Below are 21195 nucleotides of genomic sequence, written 5' to 3'. Positions count from 1 at the left end.
CAGTAAGTGACTTAAGTTGCATTTAATAGTCTAAAACAGCTTTATTGCAACATCGCAGTGATACCATCCAAACTGAGGTCTTTATAAAGTGCGGTATTGTTTGCCAGACTGATGTTAACATGCATGATTTAAATGATGACACAAGCAAAACTTCTGCTTTAAAATGGAAAAATTAAAGATACCAAAATATTGTCTTTCCTCTTGCCAATGAGAACAGCTGGCAGGATGGGTTTACCGAACAAAAACTTTGGCCAGCAGACATAGGTTATCATTTTCACAGGCTTTCCCTCTGAAATACAGGATTAACAAAACATGCTATTTTTTTATTTCAAAATTGGAGGGTTTGTGTCTTTCATCTGGTCAAATTTAGCGTAAAAGTGAAAATAATATCAAAGTTACAGGCACCATAGGGAGACTGTTAATGTGGTAACAAAGGGCATTTGGCCAGTTAAAATAATAAAAGACTATACAGCTTTCCCAGTGATGGCGGAAGCCCAATTAGTACTTTCCAAGTAGAGCCACAATATTCCTTTCCAGATTTTGCGGTTTGGCATGATTCAGAATGAGTAAACTTACTTTCCTACAAGGGGAAAATATAATTAACAGAAAAAACAAGGTCATGCTTTAAGTAAGCAATAATACACCATGGGGTGTACATTAAACAGTCAATATTCATACACCTTGGACAGGCTTAGGCAGAGGCAAAGCAATGGCTCAGCATACAAAAAGATACAGATATTATCTTAATAAACCTATGTGCAAGAGTAAAATGCAAATGGATATTTTATTTCCTTACTAGATGATTTTAAAGGAATATGTATTCAGCGTTCATGTGTATAGTACTCACTCATACTACTTTAAAGTACCCTTTCTGTTAACATTTTATACTTTTAAGGAATAAGTGGATTTGCTATTTTCTTTTTGTTTGAGCACCTGTTTTTTTGTGCTGCTACTAAAGGGAGAATGGTTTGGAAGATTCTTTTTTTTTTTAACTAAACTGATTAAATTTGTTAAAAGGACTTTCAACCTGGATACTCACACTGAAAGCCTCTAAGACTCTATTCTTATTTATAGTAATCCACTTTCCAGGACTCCGGAAGTGACACAAAGCCTGCAAAGGCTCAACAAAGCTGAAAATAAAGTCACAGGATTGGAAAAAAGAAAGACCAACTTCCAATTCGGAGGTGAACTTGCAAGTGATTTGTAAGGGTAAGTTTTTTCTTCTCTCTTGTTTTTGCTAGTGTTTTTAAAATGAACAGATTGTTCAGCTGAAGCTCAGATAGAGGGGAAAACATGTAATCCAAAAGAAAGCGTGGTGACCCAGGGTAAGTATATACTATGGTAGCAAAACGAAAACAGCCCTGCTGAGACATCTGGTTAGTGCTCTACTAGTGACACCGTTCGTGAGAAAGCAGAGCAATATGCCAGGAGGAAGATGAAAAAAGAAGAAAAAGTAAAACTTCAAAAACCGTGGAACCACTCCCATCACCTGAAGCTTAGACCACCCACCTGAAAGGGAGTAACCCACATCCAGCTCGAGCACAGAGTACGAACAGCCTTATCTCCCTTTCAACTCCACCATTTCGCAGATGTCTCATATAAAGTGCTTGTAAGGGAGGAATTGATTATTTATTTCCTGTTTCTGTAATAATTACAGTAACCTATGATATTATAAACCTTTATGAGCTGCAGCACCTCCCCACAGTTCCTGCATTACTGCTGTTTGGCTCCCAGCTGGTACAGTTTCCTTCACTTCCCAGCTCCACCTGGGACTACTTGCTCCATTAAGATCCCAAATAGCCTCCTAAATCAGCCCTGCCCGTTGTAGTTCTGTGTGTGAAGCAGCAGGAAATGTGTGGGCAGTGGATATGGGAGCATATTTGTGACCTGCTGTATCCTTTCAATAGTCACGTACGTGTACTGTGCACGATACACATACAGCCTTCTCTTAATCCACAAGTCAACAACTAATCACATACGACACTCTAGTCACCTACACAAGTTAAGATATGCCCTGAAACACCCGATTTTAAGGAGTTACTTGAAAGACAGAAAAATCCTCACCAGCTATAGAGTCGCGCTAAGTGTTAAACTCCTCGGAAGCAGGAAGAAGTTGCCAAAAGCCTTATAGTGTAAACTCTTATTATTATAAACCACTCCCACCGCAGACTGAAGGGGAAGCCGAAGCCAGCGCTGGAGCAAGGCGCCGGGGGGGCCGTCCCACTAGCTGCCGGGTGTCTGTGTTAGCCTGCGTGGCACGGCGGCATCCGTGCTGATGCGCGGCCCCGAATTCCCAGAGTGGAATTTTTACCGCTTTTGCTCTTGAATCGACGTGGCGCTCCTTACAGCGTGATATTGATACTTGTCATATCCTTCTGCTCTTCTCACACTGGTGTTACGGTACTGAGGTATCTAATTAGGTCATCTAACAGATTTATGTGACTTGAGTGTATAAAGAAAAGGAAATAGTCTAAAAATATGGAGAAGACAACCAAAAATTTGTATGCCTAAACACAACTTTTTTCTCTATGTCTCTGTACTAATAAATCTTTGTTTAGGAAAAAACAGATCTATTTCACCCTGAGTCAGAGCTCCAAGAAATCTATTGGAAAGGAACCCAACACAAGAAATGGAGAGAAAATAACTGAGAAAAAAAATTCTCTCCATTTTACATAGAAAATAATTTCTGAATGCTTCTTCATGTAGATGCCAAACAGTATTTTATATTAACTTATTGATGAGGACAGCTTCTCATAGAAAGATAAATTTTCTTAGCTTGGAAAAAAGTTGTTGATTTTAATTCTAAAATGGCACCAGAAGGTACTACACAAAAGGAAAAATAATGATTTTATATTAAGAGAATAATGCAAACATTTCCTGTATAAATAACTGCTGAAGGGTGATTCCTTGCTCTTCACTGCCCCTCCCCAAGCTATTTTAAAAAACTTAACAAATATTTTCTATCTAGAATCTGTATTAATGGCAAAATTATACTGTGTAAAAGAACATCTTGTCAAACAAGTATACCATGTTTACCTGTAAAACCCACTATACTTGCATGCAGCAATTGTATTTTATTTCTCTTCTATATATGCTCTTGCAATGCTTTCATCACCCCTGTGGTTCTGTTTCCTCCAGCAGTATATTAAGCAATGTGACTGGTATCCATTATGTGTAGTTTAATTCTTTCTTAATTAGCCTAACACCTCTACCAGATTAAAATTGGTAGGATAGTATTACCATCCACTACATGTTTCTTTCTGTAAGGTACTTTGCAAATCCCTTTCCTTTAGCAACACAGTAAGTCTATCATTGTCTAAAGAGAAGAGACTAATGACTAGCTTTGTCCTGGTTTGCCAAATACTTTTACTAACTACAACTAGCAAAAAAAGAAAGAGGCGAGTTAGGGGAAAGAACTGCTTTAAAGTTAATCTTGTAAAGTCAGAATGATCGTTTGGTTGCACCCTGCTGCAGCGGAGGCCTGCAAGTTTCTGATGTCTGAACATGTCTCAAGTATTTCTAAAAAGACAGTGAATTATGGGTCAAGAGAAATAAACTCTTCTGACAGAAATATCAGTTCATTTACTTTTTGAAGCCACTATTTGCATATGCTAGGTTTACTTAAGTCATAGATCCTGGGATTTATAAAATCAAAGCCTTCCAAGCTCAGCTTAACAAAATGAAAAATATCAAGACTTCTTCCTCCTTTGGTGAAAGTCGTTATGTTAGCACCGAAAGATGTTCAAAGCTTGCCTGCTTAGTATACCAGGCATTAGTCCACAGCTATCAGCTCCACAGGGATGCCCTAAACAGAATACAACATATTAAACATTACTAATAATGCACCAAAAAGTTAATTTGTTCACCACTTCAACATCAAAGAAGGTATTATATAGCAATAGTCAATGAGGGCACATTAAGTAAAACTACCTTTTAATAACTTAATAAAATAATCCTGAATAGATACAGATTCCCTTCCCAATAAGCAGATTCCCATCAAATTTGAAACTGACAAAAAGATATTTCAAGAATTCTCTAAAGCTGCATGCCCTAGCAGATAACTCTTTTGAATAAATTTTCTCATCCCAGTGCTTTTATGCAAAAAAAAAAAAAAAAATCTATCACATGATTTTTAAATAATCTTTCTCCCTCTAAAAACAATCCCTCAAAAACGTAGTTCATCTTTCTAATAAATGGTGAAGCTCTTGCTAGTAAGTGTGGGAATACACTAGTCTTCTGCTCTCTATGATTGTACAACTATAAAGGTGTTTTATAAATTGCTGGCTTCCACAACAAAGTAAGAACATTTCGGTCCTTTTCCGAAGGACTGAAAGTTTCCCAACTCCTAGCTAGTTGAGCTTGCAGTCCAAAATCATTAACATGCTTCTGAAAATGTCAATGTCTTCTAAAACCTAAGAGTTATATATTCTTCATTCCAAAATGTATGGCTCTTAAATGGAACCTTTACAACCAGGTAGTATCAAAGCTTTTTTACTGTGAACAACTCTAGAAGTATTGATGTGATAATCCTAATTATTTTGAAACACTCATGTAAAGAAATATTGCATTGCTACTTCAAAGATACAGACTCTGCAAAGTCTCAAGTCTTTAATTGTTACGCCAACTTTAAAAAATAAGCAAAACCAAGTAAAAAGACAGATCTACGGTGGTGTGATTTCTAGGAAATGGCTTGTGAATACTACTACCTCTACAGAGCACTCTAATACAGAGATTCTCCAAATTAATTTGCTTTAGATACCACCATCATTTTCTTTTCTATTACTGTGGTAGACGCCGTAGCTGCCAGCTGCGTGCTGAGCTTCAGATACACACCAGAAAAGACATTTGGCTGCTTGGGCAGCAAATGCAACCCAGAAGCCTTTTCCCCAAGCTCCCTGGGAGGAGGTGGTGGGCCCCGTGTTCCCTCACGCTCCTTTCATGCCATCTTGAAAGATTCCATAGGTGCCTTTGGGAGCTCCTGCTCTAATGCAGCCAACAACCTTTTTCCCCAACTAGAATGCAATATTCAAGCAGCTGTGAGTATACAAGACCAAAAAAGAATTTCCTAAGGAACTGCACACACCATAGCACACTCAAACCTTTATGTTCTACCATATTACTCTGAAGAACTTGTGAAAATTTCTTAGTCCTGGTGCTGTCAGTGCCTGGTACTGTCAGTGTGGTGAGTACCTCCCTTTGTCTCCCAACATTATTCTTCTTCTATTATCTATTATCAATTTATCCAAAAGGTGTTACCCTTGGAAAAAGCACATTAAAAACGCACGCTGCTAAATGCGCTCTTAAACATGTAGTGTTGGCAGTGGATACACACACTTGAGGATTAATAAGAAAATCTGCTATAAACTAGGAGCATATCAGCTGTAAACAACATAGGAGATGGATCTAGGTATACATCTTAGCTGACTGCAGGGTTATTAAGTTACCAGTGGGATACGACCATGAAAAAGCAAATGCCATCCAAAGATGAACCAGTTAAACTATCTCTTAGCAGAAAAAAGAAAAATATCTGTGCCACTGTTTAAGGCACCTGAGAGATCTCACAGAGATTTTTTACATCATGCTCATGGAAGATGAAACAGGTAAAGAAAAGAGCTGCAGAGATTACCAGAGAGAAGTCATTTTAAGAGCAAGGCTGCAAAATTTTTGCTTGTTTAGTCTAGCAGAAACAAAAGCTGATACAGGAAATAATTATTCTCTAAAAACACAATAGGGTGGTAAACAGTAGGCAAGGAAAAGAACTATTTACTCTAGCAGACAATGTTGGCACAAGAACAAATGGGTGTAATTTGGCCATGAATAAATTTAGGCTGGAAATTAGAAGGTTTCTGACCATAAAAGTGGTGAGGTTCTAGAGTAGTTTTTTTAATACAAATAGTGGGGACAAAAAAATAACAACTCAAGCTATTTAATGATGAGGATTGTTAAGTTCATGGAAAATGCTGCGGGCATAGTTCCCTGGGTAAGTAAAGGACTGCATTTTGATCATCCAGGAGCTTGTTTCCAGCATTATGTTTGCCTATTTTCTGGAAGCATGGGGTTAAAAAAAATTGAAATTAAATCATACTTATGCATACAGTGTTAGAAATATTGCTTAAGCAAATGCCATCCATATGTAAATGATCTCTGTAATTAAGTTTGTGCTTTGCAACAAGAAAACAATTTAACTTGATAAATAGGTATCACATTGTACTTCAGTGGTTGGAAGCTAATTCTTTTTAACAGAAAGATGCAATTTGTCACATGCTAATTTTCTCGGGTTTTATAGTGTATCTTTCTACTACTTTTATTTTGCCTTGTTGTCTTCTTTTAGTCTTTAAAGTTCTAGACAACAGTTTTATCAGCGTGTGTGGACAGCAATGGGAGACAGCTGGAAAATAATGTCTGCCTATTTATTTATACCAATCTGGCCAAATTTGGCTCCTCAGATGAGCATTTGCTGTTAGTCTAAAAGAGTATTAGGAAAAAGAAAAAAACCTGATGATTACCACAGAAAGATGGAATCTGAATATCAGAAAGAAAGAAGCAAACATAAACCAAACATATCTGAGTTAGAAGAATAACTTAAAATACAGGAAGGGTGTCCAAAGAAAATAAGGAAAATGTTATGAAACTAATTTCCACAAACACAGAAAGAATTTGCTGAGATTGCAGTCAGGAGTTTAGCCTAGAGATCCAACATTAAAGCACTTCTTAAGGTTTTCTTGTGCAGCCTCTGATGCCTGTAATAGTTTTACTATTAATAGCTAATAAACATGGTTCATCCAACACTGTAGTGGCTCTTGAAATTCAGATCTGTGGTATACCACTATGCCATCTGAAGAATTACAGTTATTTAAAAACTAATCTACATTCTTGCATCAGCAAAGCCAAGCAGCAGAAAGAAAAACAAAACATTGCAAAGGCAAAGTAGAGGTATTCCCCTATCAGTGTCAAAATATAAACAAGGGACAGAACCCTGTTGAAAACAAAGTTAAATGGTTCCATATGCATAAAGTCATGTTAAAAATTATTGTTTGCGAGTGTATGGGTACACATATGTATATAATTATAAATGTATTTTTTATCATAAATTATTTATCACTTATATTGTCTGTAAGTGCACTTACAAAGGATTTATTACGGAAGAAAATGTATTATCAACTGCAGTATGCATAGCTATTAGCTTACAGTTGGTACTTGCTCATCAAATATTATGAAAGTATGTCAAAACATAACAATATATGGGAAATCACATAGATAAGTGTATTTGACCAGATACTGGAGGAGTCTGGCTGTACCACATAGAGGAAAAGGGCACATACAACCTCCCACCTTGCTCCTCAAGGAGAAGCACCATATGTGGGCTGGCTGTAACAGACCTCACTCCATTTGCTGAAAAAATAAAATAGTCCTAATGGCCACAGAAGCAAATTAGAGAAATTTAGATAAAGGGAGCTATTTCCATATGTTGCCAGTTTTGATGCTGACCAAAATCAAGTTATGCAAAGATGTAGTAAAAATAATGCAAAATAGTTAAAAGTATGAAACTCTATTTCTGGTTCACTTGAATTCACCTTTGCATGAACCTGTTTTTGTTCTTCTTCCTTTTTAACCCCTTCTTACTTATAGTTACTAGCTACTGTATTCAGTAGCTTTTGCAACTAACAGCTAACTGAAACTCCAAGCCTGAAGGCCTCAGTAAGTTTTTAAGAATAAGAGGAGCTCACATCATTAAGAAAGCAATTTCAAATTCTTTATGTCTGAAGTTGCCACTCAGCTCCTAGCTGTGATGCTCATGAGACAGCTGCCAATTTTCACTTTTTTTTTCTTTACATTTTTACTTCTGCTTGGGCAGTACAAATGAGTTTTTTGATAGTGTTATGGTCTGGTTTAGAAGGACACATATTTCCAATGAGGAATTGTTATTTCTCCTCATCAGTAGCTCCTAGGAGGGCACCATGACTCGTTTATTGAACAAGTGACAAGGGACTGCTGAGGAATGCGTTCCCCCCCTGTGAAGTTCCGTCTGCCCATCCCAGTAGCACCCAGTCAGCAGGTGGGACTTGGTAAAGTTTTGCTATCGCTTGTAAATGAATAGCTCTTGATTTAGCTTTTGAAAGTGAAACTACAATTTCCAGGGCAGAGAAACAAAGAAAAAAGTGCCAGGTTATTGTGTGTTTCTGAAGGTCGTGCACAATGAAAATGCAGCTACAATATGGGAGGAAATTTAACACCTTGGGTACGATCAGTGCTCAGTAGAGCTCAGGTAGATGAAAGCAAAGGTGTCTCTTGGTTAAGTTTTACACCTTTGCTGATGGCAAAGAGGTCATGAGCAGACACTAGAAGATCGGCAGGGATTCAAAGAGATGATTTGGCTTATACTAGGTAGAGTACCCTGCCAAGGATTATTGTTAAGAAGCAATGAAGATCAGATTTTAGTCCCATCCCTTCTAACTTCTGCTCATGTCTCAATCCTGCACCCCATGCTCCACTCCTAGCGTTCTCTTTGCTGTAGTTAGATTTTATCTAAATTTTTAATCTCCAGGTTTTACTTGTGGCCTTTTCATGTCTCTGCTGTGATGCAAAGGGGCAGGCAAGATCCAAAGTTATTCTTCAAGTAGTTTTCCAACCCTGAAAGGATTAATGATTTAACTAGCCAACTGAGCTTCAAAGAATGAAATGAGTAGCAAGGCTCTAGTGGTCATCAATATTGAAAATATCATGAAAAAGAGGCAATAACCCATGATTTCTGATTTATCTTTGTGTCAGGCTAGTTTGAATTCCTACAAGTCCTTCTTCTGTCTCTGCCATTTGGATGTGCTGATTTTTGAAGTAAGTTTTCCCAATAGACTATGTTTTAATCCAACAGGAAAATTTAATATTTGGGAAGCTATTAAATACAGTTTCAATAGTCTCTGTAGTGTCTATATAGATTAATTGTCAGAAAAATGAATAAACCTATTTGGGAGTAGGGAAGAATATTAAATGAAAGTACTTTGCAAACAGCAATAAACCTTTAAAGATAAGGAAAAAAGTAAAGGTATCATACTATTCAGAAACTTGGTGACAGGCACTTCTAAAATAACTAGGTATTTGTCCATCATCAATGAAAATTACATTCCTAATTGTGCAAAAGCCGCCATGTTCCTTCATCTAACTTCAGTTTCAGCCCACTCATTTAAATAGTTTTCTCATGCATTTACAGCAATATTGACTAAACCAGCCCTGATGCAGTTCATAATCACCTTTTTTAAAAAACAAAACAAGAAAACAGCCCAACTTTTACTGTTACAATAATTACAAAACGCAAGCACACATAATAGGAATATCCATGAATTCTTATGGGGTAAACTGTATGTCTGTCTAAACCAACAAGTTTCTCTGCTTCTGATATTCCAGGATACATTAGTTTCTTTTCTAGATTCTCTTACTTTGAATCTGTCTCTTAAAAGTGCAGTGTTCTGTCTGTAGGTAATGAAAATAAGCAACTTAGTGTCAGCTGTTTCAATAAAAATCCAGAAACTTTTCTGTCAACATGGTAGGTTGTTACATGAGCATGAAAGACCTGTTTGCATTATACTTAAGTGACCACTGACAATACAGAATATTGGCTACCTTATTTCTAGAAGTCACTCCAGCCCAGGCCCGATAAGTTCTTAAATCTTTGTAGAAGACACAAGGAGCTTTAAAAACTGGCACTGGCAGATGGGAGTCTGTTCAAGACTTATATGCAAATTAAATTACATTCTGCTACATATAAATTTATGAATGCTCCAAGAGTGATTGGTGGTGGTCGTTGTTGTTATTATTATTATTATTAAAATCTTTACTTTTTCTAACACCTAATCAGTGCCTGAAACCACAGTTATTTTGGGGGGAAGGAGGGGGAGTCACCCTTTCTTTTAAATGCAATCATCAATTCATCACTACAAGTACATTTGCATTTTTGATAAAAATAGATAAGAGAATTGTAATGAGGTTGTTCAAAAACTGGATTACATGTATAATGTGAATATTGCAGCTTATAGTTTATAGCTTTATTTTTTTCTGTGTTTTCTAAAAATTATCTTCTCTGAATATCTCAAAATGGCACATTGCTTTCTCAAATGGTTAGTGACTGTTCTTCAGTCAGATAAAAATCAACTCCAAAGTGTAGATCTTTTGTTTTCCCTTCATACAGTGCTTTGCACAATGACATTGTTTTTTCTTGATAGGTATTGTGGCTAAATATATAGCAATGCAAATATTTTCCAGGCAATTGTTAGGAATGCACAGAAATTGTGGAAGAAAGTGGACTACTCATCTACAAATAAGATAAACTACCTGTTCAGAAGTATGTACCTACCGAGAGTCCCTGGGCCACTGCTGTAGTGGAAGATGAAAGGAACTCTCCAAATCCAAGACAGTATGAAGGTTGGGAATTTTTCAGTACCAAATTAAGACAGCATTTTAATGCTTTTTAAATATACAAAAAGTTTTATTACGGTTAGGTATCCAGTCTTTTTCACACATTTATGATACCCCTTGACAACTATATTTTATTTTTTGCCCCTCGCATCCCCAAAGTACCACTGAAACTTAAAATTCTTTGGGGTAGTCAATTTTATAACCTTTGTGCATTAGCTAGTGATCAAAATTCCCCCAAGTTATGTATATATATTTCCCAAATACAGAATTAGGATGTTCTTATTGCTCTTAAAGAAAAGATACACATAATAAAGTCATTCTTTTCCCAGTTTTATGAAGGTATGTACTTACAAATCTGTATGTGGCATAGGCGTAGGAAGTATATGCAGGTAACTGAATATGTTAAAGCTTCTCAGCACTTTTCATTTGCATCACCTTGTTCTCTGATGCTTACAATCCTGCCAGATTTTAACCACTCAGCTGGTATTTTCCACACAGGGCCTTTGCATGAGGAGATTTTTTTCCCCTCCTTGTTTCTATTGTTGTTGCTAATTATTGTTATTATTCCATTATTTGTAAGCTCTTGGCCTTACTCCTGTTTAAAAATACAGGAAATGTTCTTGTGCCTGTGTGCCTTGAAGAACTCAGTAGAGATGGAGAACAACGCAGGAGGCGTTCTCCCTGGGAGACGTACCTATTGCTCTCTCCCTGAAAATCCACCCACATTTGGGTGCTTGGTGCTGCCTATACTTTGAAGGCTAGACCAGAACAATAAAGAACAAAGCAACTGGAAACAAAAGCTCAACTGGAGGGCAGGAAGGCGTGTGAAAAGTGGGACGGCAAAAAAAAAAGTCTATTTGGAGAGGGTTAGGATTGACTAGCCAAAGACTGGGACCTAGGGTGGGAAGTGGTGGGGATGCAAAGCTGTTAGGAAAGGAGTGGGAAGCCCGGGGAACGGTGCCTTAAGTGGGCAGAGAGATCGTGACAAGAAGGTTGCTTTCCAAAATGGGAAAATGCTGAGATAGACAGAAGAACCAACAGCAAGGGGCACAAAACTTACTCTGTGCTCAAGACAAACTCTCAATGAGCAGCCATTCAGTCTTTTTGTCCTCATTTCCTGAAGAGCGTGCTGCTAATTTACCACAGACAGCACTGATGATGGGAGTGCTAATTTCCAGCAGGATTTTCCCCTAACACTTACCTATTCGTTATCTGACTCACATTTGTTAATGAAATTGTTTTCATAAAGTGCCCTATACGGTGAAAGAATTCTGTTTAGAGAGACTTATTTACAAAAATAAAGACCCAGAGATTAAGGTCACAAGTGTTGTCTAAATTAGGGCAAACAATCTGAAGCACCTGAAAGCTACGTTTTTTATTCCTTTACAGAGAATCCATCCTACACATACTCCCATGGACTCCAGATACTGTTGTAAGAGCTCACGAATTCAGCAAGTCACACACAACTGTCGGGCATTCGGAATATGAAGTGCATATCATTAAAAAGTTTGGTTTTAGTAATTGCCTAGCATCAAGTTCTGTGGCAGAGGAAAGGATGCACTCCAACTCCTAAATATAATAAAACAAACACAGAATACCACAAAAGCAGAAACTGCAAGCAATTCATAACCAGATCAAGCCCATCAGCTTGCCAAAGACGGAGACTGCCCCTCATGAAAAGGTAGGGGATAAGTTTAGTACAGACGAGCTTTGAAGAAAATAATTCCTTTTTAGAAAAGGAATTGCAATAATCCATGCTAATTCTATGCATCGTACAGGCCATGCTGTATCACTCAAAGGAAAGGCAAAAATGCCATTGCCAAAACTGCCAATTTAAATGGGATATAGCTGCTTAAGCTAATATGAAATATATGGTCAACTCATAGATATTACAGGTGCAGTGGCATGGTTAGCTACATTAACATGCAAATAAAAAGGCCTTAAAGCTGTTTTTGAAGAGTAACACTGGGCCTGTGTATATGTATGTAAGGAAACATTATTGTAGTGTATTGGGTTATGGAAACTTTTTCCTCAGTCACAATATTGATTGGCAAGTTAAATTTTCTGGGTCATTTGGAGTTTCAATACATGATGCTCATGCTAGGTATAAATATGACAAGTTTACAGAAGAGCTGCCTGTGAAAACATAGAAACTAAAGATGTTCCTACTCCTCTTTAATTACTTAATAATGACATTTTTGCACTTTTGCTGTACTATAGCGTTCAGAAGTACGTAGCATATAGAGAGTCTCCCATCCTGAAGGCCCCTCTGCATACCTCCTCTCCCCTAGCCCCGCCAACCCGGGCATTGCCGTTAGGAGCAGAGGATGCGGGATCTCCTCCGTTTCCCACCTTGGTGAAGCTTCTTACCATCACTTACTGCCTGCAGGTCAGAGGGGCGGCCAGTTGCTGTGACTGTTGTGCCACTGGAGACGGTTTTTGAATGAACATAGGAGGCAGAAGAAACAGAAACGGGTGAGTACGAGAAAAGGCTTTTTCCTACTGAACCTTTCACTGCGTATAATTTAACTGTACGTTCACTTCTGCACAATCTCTGTGAAATACTGAGTATAAGTGAACAGTACAATGGCAATTCTACAATCTATCAAATTTTTTTTTCCCATTTTAACAGCATTTCCCAATTTAGCATTTTCCACAGGTGTTAATTCATTGTGTGTGCTTGGCTATGCATGACTAGCTACGAATGAGGTATATTATTGCAAATATGCTTTTGGATACAATTCCCTGGTAAACTTTGAGACAAGACCTGTGGCAGAAAGAGTATCAGATGTAGTTAGAGAAAAAAGCGCAATTTTTCAGGCACAAATGGGGACATATTTTGAATTCCCACTCATTTTTAACTTTGTGTTCATTAGGACAAATTCTAACACAATGAGGACTTTAACCTGATCTAGAAAACCCACAACAAGAAGCTCTGTTGGCATGAGACCTGGGAAACCCATTGCCTCCACTGCAATTCCCGTTTCGGAATTGATTTCCCCCTTTTGGTCAGTCAGAAATCATTCAATTTTCAGAACTTTTGGTTACGTTACAGTTATGTAGCTAAAAGCACAGAGCAGGTATACGTTTATAGTCCATAAAGAAACTGAACTGATACTGTGAAACGTGATGCAAATACTTTAAAAGCCAAAGGTGGTTTTTGATTGTATCTATATAATATAAACTGAAATGGCAAAATTATTTACCTCTATCAAATCCTGCAGTTATCACATGGCAGCAAAAAGGGAGTAAGCTGCTTAGATATTTTAATTGTATCTATGAACCCATTTGGATTTTCTTCTGTTTAACTCTGAATTTCCTATGTCGAAATGGTTGGTTTGGAAATGCTGCTGTTATCCTTTCAAGTTACTTCAGTCTCACTTTCCTCCTAACACTTTTGACTGGGAATAATGGTGTGAAATTCACAGCAGCCAGAGTGCAGAGGAATCTAGAGATATTTTATACATACTTATCAATAATGCATTTCTCTACATTCTTAGGGGATCATATTTCCACAGGCAGTTGCAATTAATTCAAAGCAACTGTAAGGTGAAAAAAACCCAAACCCACAACAGACCCTCCTATCCTCAGGGCTCTTGTCCAAACAGATACAACCATTACAGATCAGAACTTGTGTGTTTTGTCGCAGCTGATAAGAATGCAGAATTGACAAGTGAGTGAGCACTAATATTATCAACAAAACTACAGGCAAGCAGGCCCCTTCAATTTGCAAATAAACCATTCCTGAGTTGCTGGTTTCAGTGTACGTTTAGCTCAGGTCAGGTCACGTGTCCTGGTGAACAGAAAGCATCTTCTCTTCAACGTTGTGTCAACTATACTGGACTCTTACAATCAAGACAGAAAAAAACAGCAACAACTTTCACAGGAAGGCTGTAATGGAAGGCAATTAATTAATCCATCTTTTATGAAGATGACACAGGGAGTCTTGCTATTAAATTCAGTGGTAATAGGATGGGCTCCAGTAGGTTTTTCACATGTGCCACTGCATCATGATCGCTGCCTAGCTGCAGATGAGGGCATGGGTCCACCAAACGCATAGAGGGAATTTTACTCAAGTGAATATTTGCATTTAATTGGGAACTCATGTAAAGGAAGTGTTTTGGCCCTTACTTTGCCATTGCAGATTCATTTATAGGCAAGTGTAACGCAGTGAAAAACATAAGCACAAAACCAGACTAATACATCTTGTGATGTAATGAAGATTTACTGTTGAATCAATATTGCTAAAGTTAGTGGCTTTATGTTAGAAGTTTAGTATTGCACAGTCTGCCATTTATTTCGACACATACAATTATACATCTTAAACACTTCAGCTGTAGCTGTACCTGATTAGCTGTAGCCATATCAGAAAATATATGGATGATACAGTTGACTATATTTTAATGCTTTTTATGAGGTAATATTGCTAATATTATTTCATGATCCTGTGGCTGAAAAGGTTTTAATGCTTTTTTTCCCCATTTGCATGTGCAGTCTATCCTACTGGCAGACTGCAATCCTGCCTTCTTTGAAACACACACCAGCCTAAAAGGCAGAGTTTACTTCCTGAGGCTTTCAAATTTTTTCAGAGTACTTCATCACAGAGTCTCACAGATAACCTCACCTCGTGAGGGCACTGTCATAACATCCTCTGGCAACTTCTGCAGCGACTTACACTGAGAAACAGCCTTAGGCCTGACCAGCACTGCATATTTTGAAAGGTGAGGCCAGTATAGAGCAGTGGGAGAAAGCCAATGGCACATTAAAAATTCGGTAATACAAACACAAAGTAAGTTAGAGGACTCCAGCGTGGATCCCCAAAACGATTTGGATCGGGGCCTTAAATGAAGCCATCAACAGCATGTAAACTCTATATTAGATCTGCCCTGCAGTTCTTAATGAGGACACCTAGCACCCCATGACCAGCCACTCTCTACAGACTGTCACAGCAGATAAGACTGATAAAAAAATGCTGATTGCAAATACTCCATAGAATCAAAATGGTTAACAGACCACCATTTCAAGAGAGTATAGGATACTAGTAGATTGTGGCAGTAATAACAATAATGTAAATGCTAGCAGGTGTTTGTATGGTGTTTTGCAAAACATTCACATTCCTGTTTGCATGGTCCTTGCAGTATGGTAGTTATATCAGTATATGTTATTTTTGCATACACAAAAACATGAAATGCTCATCATAAAACAGTTAAACCAAAACACCTAGTTCTTTTCCGCAAAGTTGAGTCTGAATCTCTTGATTTTATTACCCCAGTAACACAATGTAGGTTTTACACTTTCACCAGAGTTTCAGTCTTTGCTGTGCACAAGGATTTTTCTTTGTTAAGTTTTGAATACTGTGTGAAAATGAAGAATATAAATATAGCAGTGAATGGACTAATTAAATCCAGATAGTGTAGTAACTTGAGAGTATGTTGTCTAAGAAAAACAGTTTGCTAAATCACATTACTGAATAATTTAAAATTCAAGATTTTTCTATAATCATATTTTGTGCCCTTTCAAATTCCTTTGTTATCACAGCTCAAGCTGTAAAATCTTCTGGCTCTTCTACCTCTAGAGAACAGGCTCCACTCCTATACAGAAAATGCAGAGGTACAGTAAATTGTGTTTTAAGAAGACAAAATATCTAAAATCTAAAGGTTTCAAGAACATTATTATTGAGGTAGAATAGGCTCTTATTTAATGACATTAGAGTCAAATCTGAATACAAACCCAATCGTTAAATTCTTTTTAGCGTAGCATTTCTACAAGTGTATTTTGAATAAAAAGCCATATTTTAAATCTGCTTTCCTGTCCAGTTTTAACATGAACAAATACTGAAACCTTTAATTAGATGTCATGAGATCATGCTGTATTATGTAACTATGTGCTACAAACATGCATTTTCCCCCAAAGAAATACAACACAGTCATATGAATAAGAAGAAATACTGCTTACCTTCCTTCCTTAGAAAATATTCCCTGAAGGCTGAGTAAATCTGGTTATAAAACGAAAAACAAGCCTGAAGTGTACAACTCACACACATACAGGCAGCAGATACAGTCGTCTCCATGAAGAATGCCTGTTTCTAGCCTTCTGTACGTGTTTCTCACTTCTCCACATTGTGGTTATGCTACAAGGACTCGAACTATGCTTAAAATACTAGTCTGTAGCGTAGCTATAGGCACCAGCATATTGCATAAATGGTACTTACTGTTCCAGAAGTCATGCATCATCCTATAGGAAATTTACACCTCCAAACCAGGGATTTGTTACAACCCAGCAGATTGTGGCAAAACACTGCGCCTGGCTTGTCAGAAAAAGTTGTTACTTTCAGTGATCGGCACATATTCACAAAGCACAGTGTCTTTACATTTATGAATGTGCACGCGTACCTACAGACACACATCTACAGAAGGAGCCGCAGCCTGTCTCTCACGACCACATGCTAATTGCTGAATAGGGGAAAAATCTTGTTAGTATTACACGCGATCGTTTTTCTTGACCATGGCTTTTGCATACATTTTTCACGTAGTACAACCGAGACCGGTGATGCTAGAAAGCCTTTCTAACTCAGACACGAGTAATTATTCACATAAGGCACCGAAGTCGGTTTGGCTTCCCCTGCGAGAGCGCTGCTACTGCAGCAGCAGTGCAGGGTCTCTCTGCTGGTACTCGTTTGCTGCAGCCTTTGTGCATGAGTATACGTTATAAACAAATTAGTAACACAATGACATCCAATACCCAAGAACTAAAGAAAATCATGGAGAATCAATCAGATCCTACAGCAGGCATGTAGATTGGCTGTAAAAACATTTAACAGTAGATAGATTTTTCCTGTGCTGTCAAAGTTAAAGGTACCAAAAGGAAGCACACACTAAGGCATTTTTGTTCCACTGTGATATTGATCCAATGCCAGACGTAGTGAAACACAATGGGCACACAGTCAGCCTTGGTAAATTAGGTAAATTAGAGATCATTTGATGGTATTCTATTGTTGCTATTGTAATCACAGTAATTTTCACTGGTAATGGTGCTTCGTGATGAAGTGCGGTTCTCACAGGATAATTGTGAAAGGTATCGAAAGATTCAGGGTGTAGCATCTGGTTTTAAAAGCTCTTCAGATTCAAATTGGCATTTTACTTTATCTTGAAAATTTATTAGAGATTCAGATCATGCCGGTTTAAATGGAAAGGTGAAAGCAGGGTAATTTCAATCTATGAATTATTCAGATTCAGACTGGTGAAATTGCCATCCATGAACTGATTCTCTGACAGTCTCTTTTGCAGAGCCTCCATTACGCTTGTCATTTTTATTTCTTTATCTACCATCTCTTTCTCAGTTACTGAGCTCGTCCCTTAGGGCTGTGCTTCACAAACCAAGTATTTCAAATTGGCAATAACCTAAATGTGTTGCTGTCTCAAATCGCAGTCTCCACAGGCTGTCTTTTCCAAATCATTAAAAACCACATCCACGATGGTGTCTGCTAGGCTCTTCAATTAGATGAATTTTTAAAAAAAAAAAACAAACCCAACAAACCAGCAAAGAGAAGAGACCAGGGCGTCATATCGAAGAAGAGTTATGTTCCTGTAACAGTCCAGCAAAGAAAGTGGTGCTTTGTGCTTGTTCCTTTGTTGTCAGTGTAACCCATTCTAGTTGCATAGCATCACGCAGAAAGAAACAACTGTTAAAGCAGGCTGACTTCGTGCCCTGATTTCCAGCAGGAGCAGATAAGGACTGCATTATAGGCAGACTAATCCACGCAAATATACACTCAGAGACCAAGCACAGTTAATAGCTTCTTACAGGCAAGAAAAACAGAAGTAGTAGTAGTTGTAGTAATTGTAGTATTAGAAGAAGGAGAAGCGACTGGATAACCGAAAGGGTTTCATTCTCTCAGACTCCAACTGATACAGATTGCAATCCCAGAGACTCTCCACTTGATGGCTGGTTGTGTCATTGCTAGTCGACTGCTGCCCTGTATCCAGAAGGACTGGGATTGATTTAGGTCAGAGAGTCTGGTTTCTTGTTTGAGCTTTGCTCTAACTGATGTAAGAAATTGCGGCAATCTGGATTACCAATCTATATGACCCTGGGACGCTGGCACGGCTTCGGCAGTGGAGTGCCTGCAAAGGCCCCAGTCAGACAAACAGTGACAAGTACCATCTCCTTTGTCCTATTGCTGCAGGTATATCAGCGTGGCATAAAAAAACCCCTCTTAGTACACAAAGTGGGAAACCAGGTGTTCTTCCTCAGAGGCAGTTTGGGTACAGAGCTCCGAGCAGTCCCTGCTCAGCTGAAAACGCTGCCAGGCTGAAGCCAACACATCCAGGCTGCGTGTCTGTTCCTATGCTAACACCAGGAAAATTTCCCTCGTATGAAAAAGGCAAGAATAAAAAAAATCTATGCTGCTTTGTGCCTGGTTCTATGCGTCTGCTTTGCCGCACTGCGACTAGAAAACTGCAGCAGTAAGAGCTCTGGCAGTTGCGATAATGTAGAAAGCAGCAGCTCTGTGACACAGCAGTCAGCTGACTCGCAGTGTTATCATTCAATGTCCTCTATAGAATAAGGCCAGTTTCTAAGGTAGCACCAGGAGGATGACCTTGCATACAAAAATTGGGCTAGAAGGAGCGGCGAGACTTGTGTACACCTGCAAGTGATTTTGGGGTGATGTATAGCGTTATCGTCAGGAGCGTGCGGGTCTTTAACGGTCTCTTTTCCCTTCCTTCTTTCCAAAACAGAACTTGTCGGTTTTTGAGCAGTTTTCCTTATATCATTAAATAGTCAATACAGTCATCTATAGCTGACGACAACAGTTACCGTTAATAACAGTGGTTAGGTAAACTATTTTAAAAGTATTGCTTGCAAGCCACCTTTCTACAAGAAAACCTGGTGGGGTTTGATTAACTTCCCCCCTCTCCGTGACTATGGACATGATCCAGGAGAGAGAAAGTAATCGGGTGAAGACCCCTGAAAGGCAAGTCCTAATTGGCAAGAGCACGTTTCTGAGTTCTCATTGAGGCATCTAACTACCTAGACGGATTTTCATGGCTCTCTGTAGCTCCCAACTAAATTGACTGGGAACGTTTGGTCGCTCATGCCTCTGGGAAATTGGAGGGGAGAACTTTAAAGTTACAGCTGGCAAATATGGGAACTGATGAAAGTTTGGAGTCAACAGGAGTCAAGCGCCCCACCGCTACCTGGGACTTTGAAAGTTCCCTTGGAGAACAGGAGGCATGCTCTTGAAAAACTTCATCATGTGTCTACGTACTTAAATTCTACCTAAAGCTAGAGCAGCTCCATCAGAAATTGCCATAAATCAACTTGCCGATCACTTACTGAATTTATATTATATTGCATTACCCTTGGCCTAGGACAGATCAGCTTCCACTCATCTCAGTGGACAGGCTATACTTGCTCAGGCCAAAACTAAATTGGCTCTCACAGTTACTACTGTAGACTGTGCATTTCAGTAAGACACATTATAAGTTCGTTGTAAAGTATTCAGAAAGTCTTAGCGTGAAATTTAGCAACAGTCAAGTAAGGAAGCATGCATTATACACCAAGCTGCTATTCCCTGCAGTAACTCCACTCACGCTAAATTACATCAGCATTAAAGCGGACATAATACAGAATTCTGTTATAACACAACAATTTGCACCAAAACCCAAACAAACTGTAATAAAGCCATAAAAGCAGTAAAAGCGGTGCTGTATCTTTAAGGTGCAGTTCTCTGAGACAACACAAAGAACAGAGCACCCATGCAAAGACTGTATGTCCATCGCTATATTGCTTCAGGGGGAGAAATGTCTGTTCTCATGCGTAGCTGGTTAATGGACGAGTAATATAGTCACAGTCCTGTCTCTTCCTTAATCATTTTTTATTAAATGCCCCAAAGGCCACTATTTCTGCAATCGGCAAAATCAGTGCAGATGTCTAGGGGGGAGATGCCTGTGCTGTCCTCTTCCCCCTCACGACGAACCGGCCACACTCCTTGATTACAGGCTGTGCCTCCACAGCCCCATACGCTTGATATTCAAGAATGTCTTTGTATTTGCTATTCTGGGATCTCTGATAGAAGCCAGGAAGAAGCACGAAGTCTAGGCAAACTCCAGGAAGCCAAGGATGCCAGTTTTCCTGCCTTACAGGATTTGCTGGATGGCCAGCGCTGTCTTGCCTGTGCTAACGAAGTCTCTTTTTTTGCTGAGGTCCTCTCCATGGCCTCACTTTCTGGCCTCAAGATACGTCGAATGGCTGTTCCCCCAACAGGGCTCTTTCAAGCAGCAGCTCTCCCTAAGCTCTGTAGATGGCAGAAGATGCGGTTCCGCCAACCGTGGGAGGGGAGAGGGCAGGAGGAAGCACTTCCCTCCTCTTCCCCAACCACCAGCTCTGTGGGGCCAGCTACAGCTGCAACAATCACAAACAGCAAGTTTCTCCCAGGTTTTTCTCCCTGTAATCCCATTGTGTCTTTGGGGGTAGGCAGAGGCGTTTTATTCCCCCAAAGCCCTGCAAGGCTGGAGCATGTATCTTGCAACCTTTGCTGAGGAAAGGGTGAGGGAAGCCAGCTGGCCCTGACGGGGGTGCCCCGGGGGGGTCAATGATGTGTGAAACGCAGGATGGGGCATATTCACTGACAACAGTTCAGGAGCTCTCCTAAACCCCACAGTAGGGTTTGGTTCCAAGATTGACTTTTCACTTTAGTTTTCTGGTGTTGATGAAGGCTAATGCAATTTCCTGAAACGTGTGCAGAGCTCCTTTTCTAGTCATTAACACAGACATCTCTCCCCACGA

The 21195-nt window shown here is 39.0% G+C and overlaps 1 long non-coding RNA gene across 7 annotated transcripts in view; it reads right to left on the bottom strand.

Moving 5' to 3' along the window:
- The window catches only part of LOC128149462 (uncharacterized), a 31189-nt gene extending 12279 nt beyond the window's left edge, over positions 1-18910 (bottom strand). For 5 of the 7 annotated variants that reach the window (XR_008237646.1, XR_008237697.1, XR_008237687.1 and 2 more), the window contains exon 1: positions 12685-18910. This is a non-coding gene — a long non-coding RNA (uncharacterized LOC128149462). The remainder of the gene's footprint in view (positions 1-12684) is intronic. The other 2 variants (XR_008237675.1, XR_008237665.1) reach the window with 2 other exon arrangements.
- Between the last annotated feature and the right edge of the window lie 2285 nt (positions 18911-21195).

This window comes from Harpia harpyja, chromosome 1 (genome assembly GCF_026419915.1).
Source record: "Harpia harpyja isolate bHarHar1 chromosome 1, bHarHar1 primary haplotype, whole genome shotgun sequence".
NCBI classification, from domain to species: Eukaryota; Metazoa; Chordata; class Aves; order Accipitriformes; family Accipitridae; genus Harpia; species Harpia harpyja.
The sequence above is the reverse complement of the archived record's forward strand: the minus strand, read 5'-3'. Positions and strand labels throughout refer to the sequence as shown.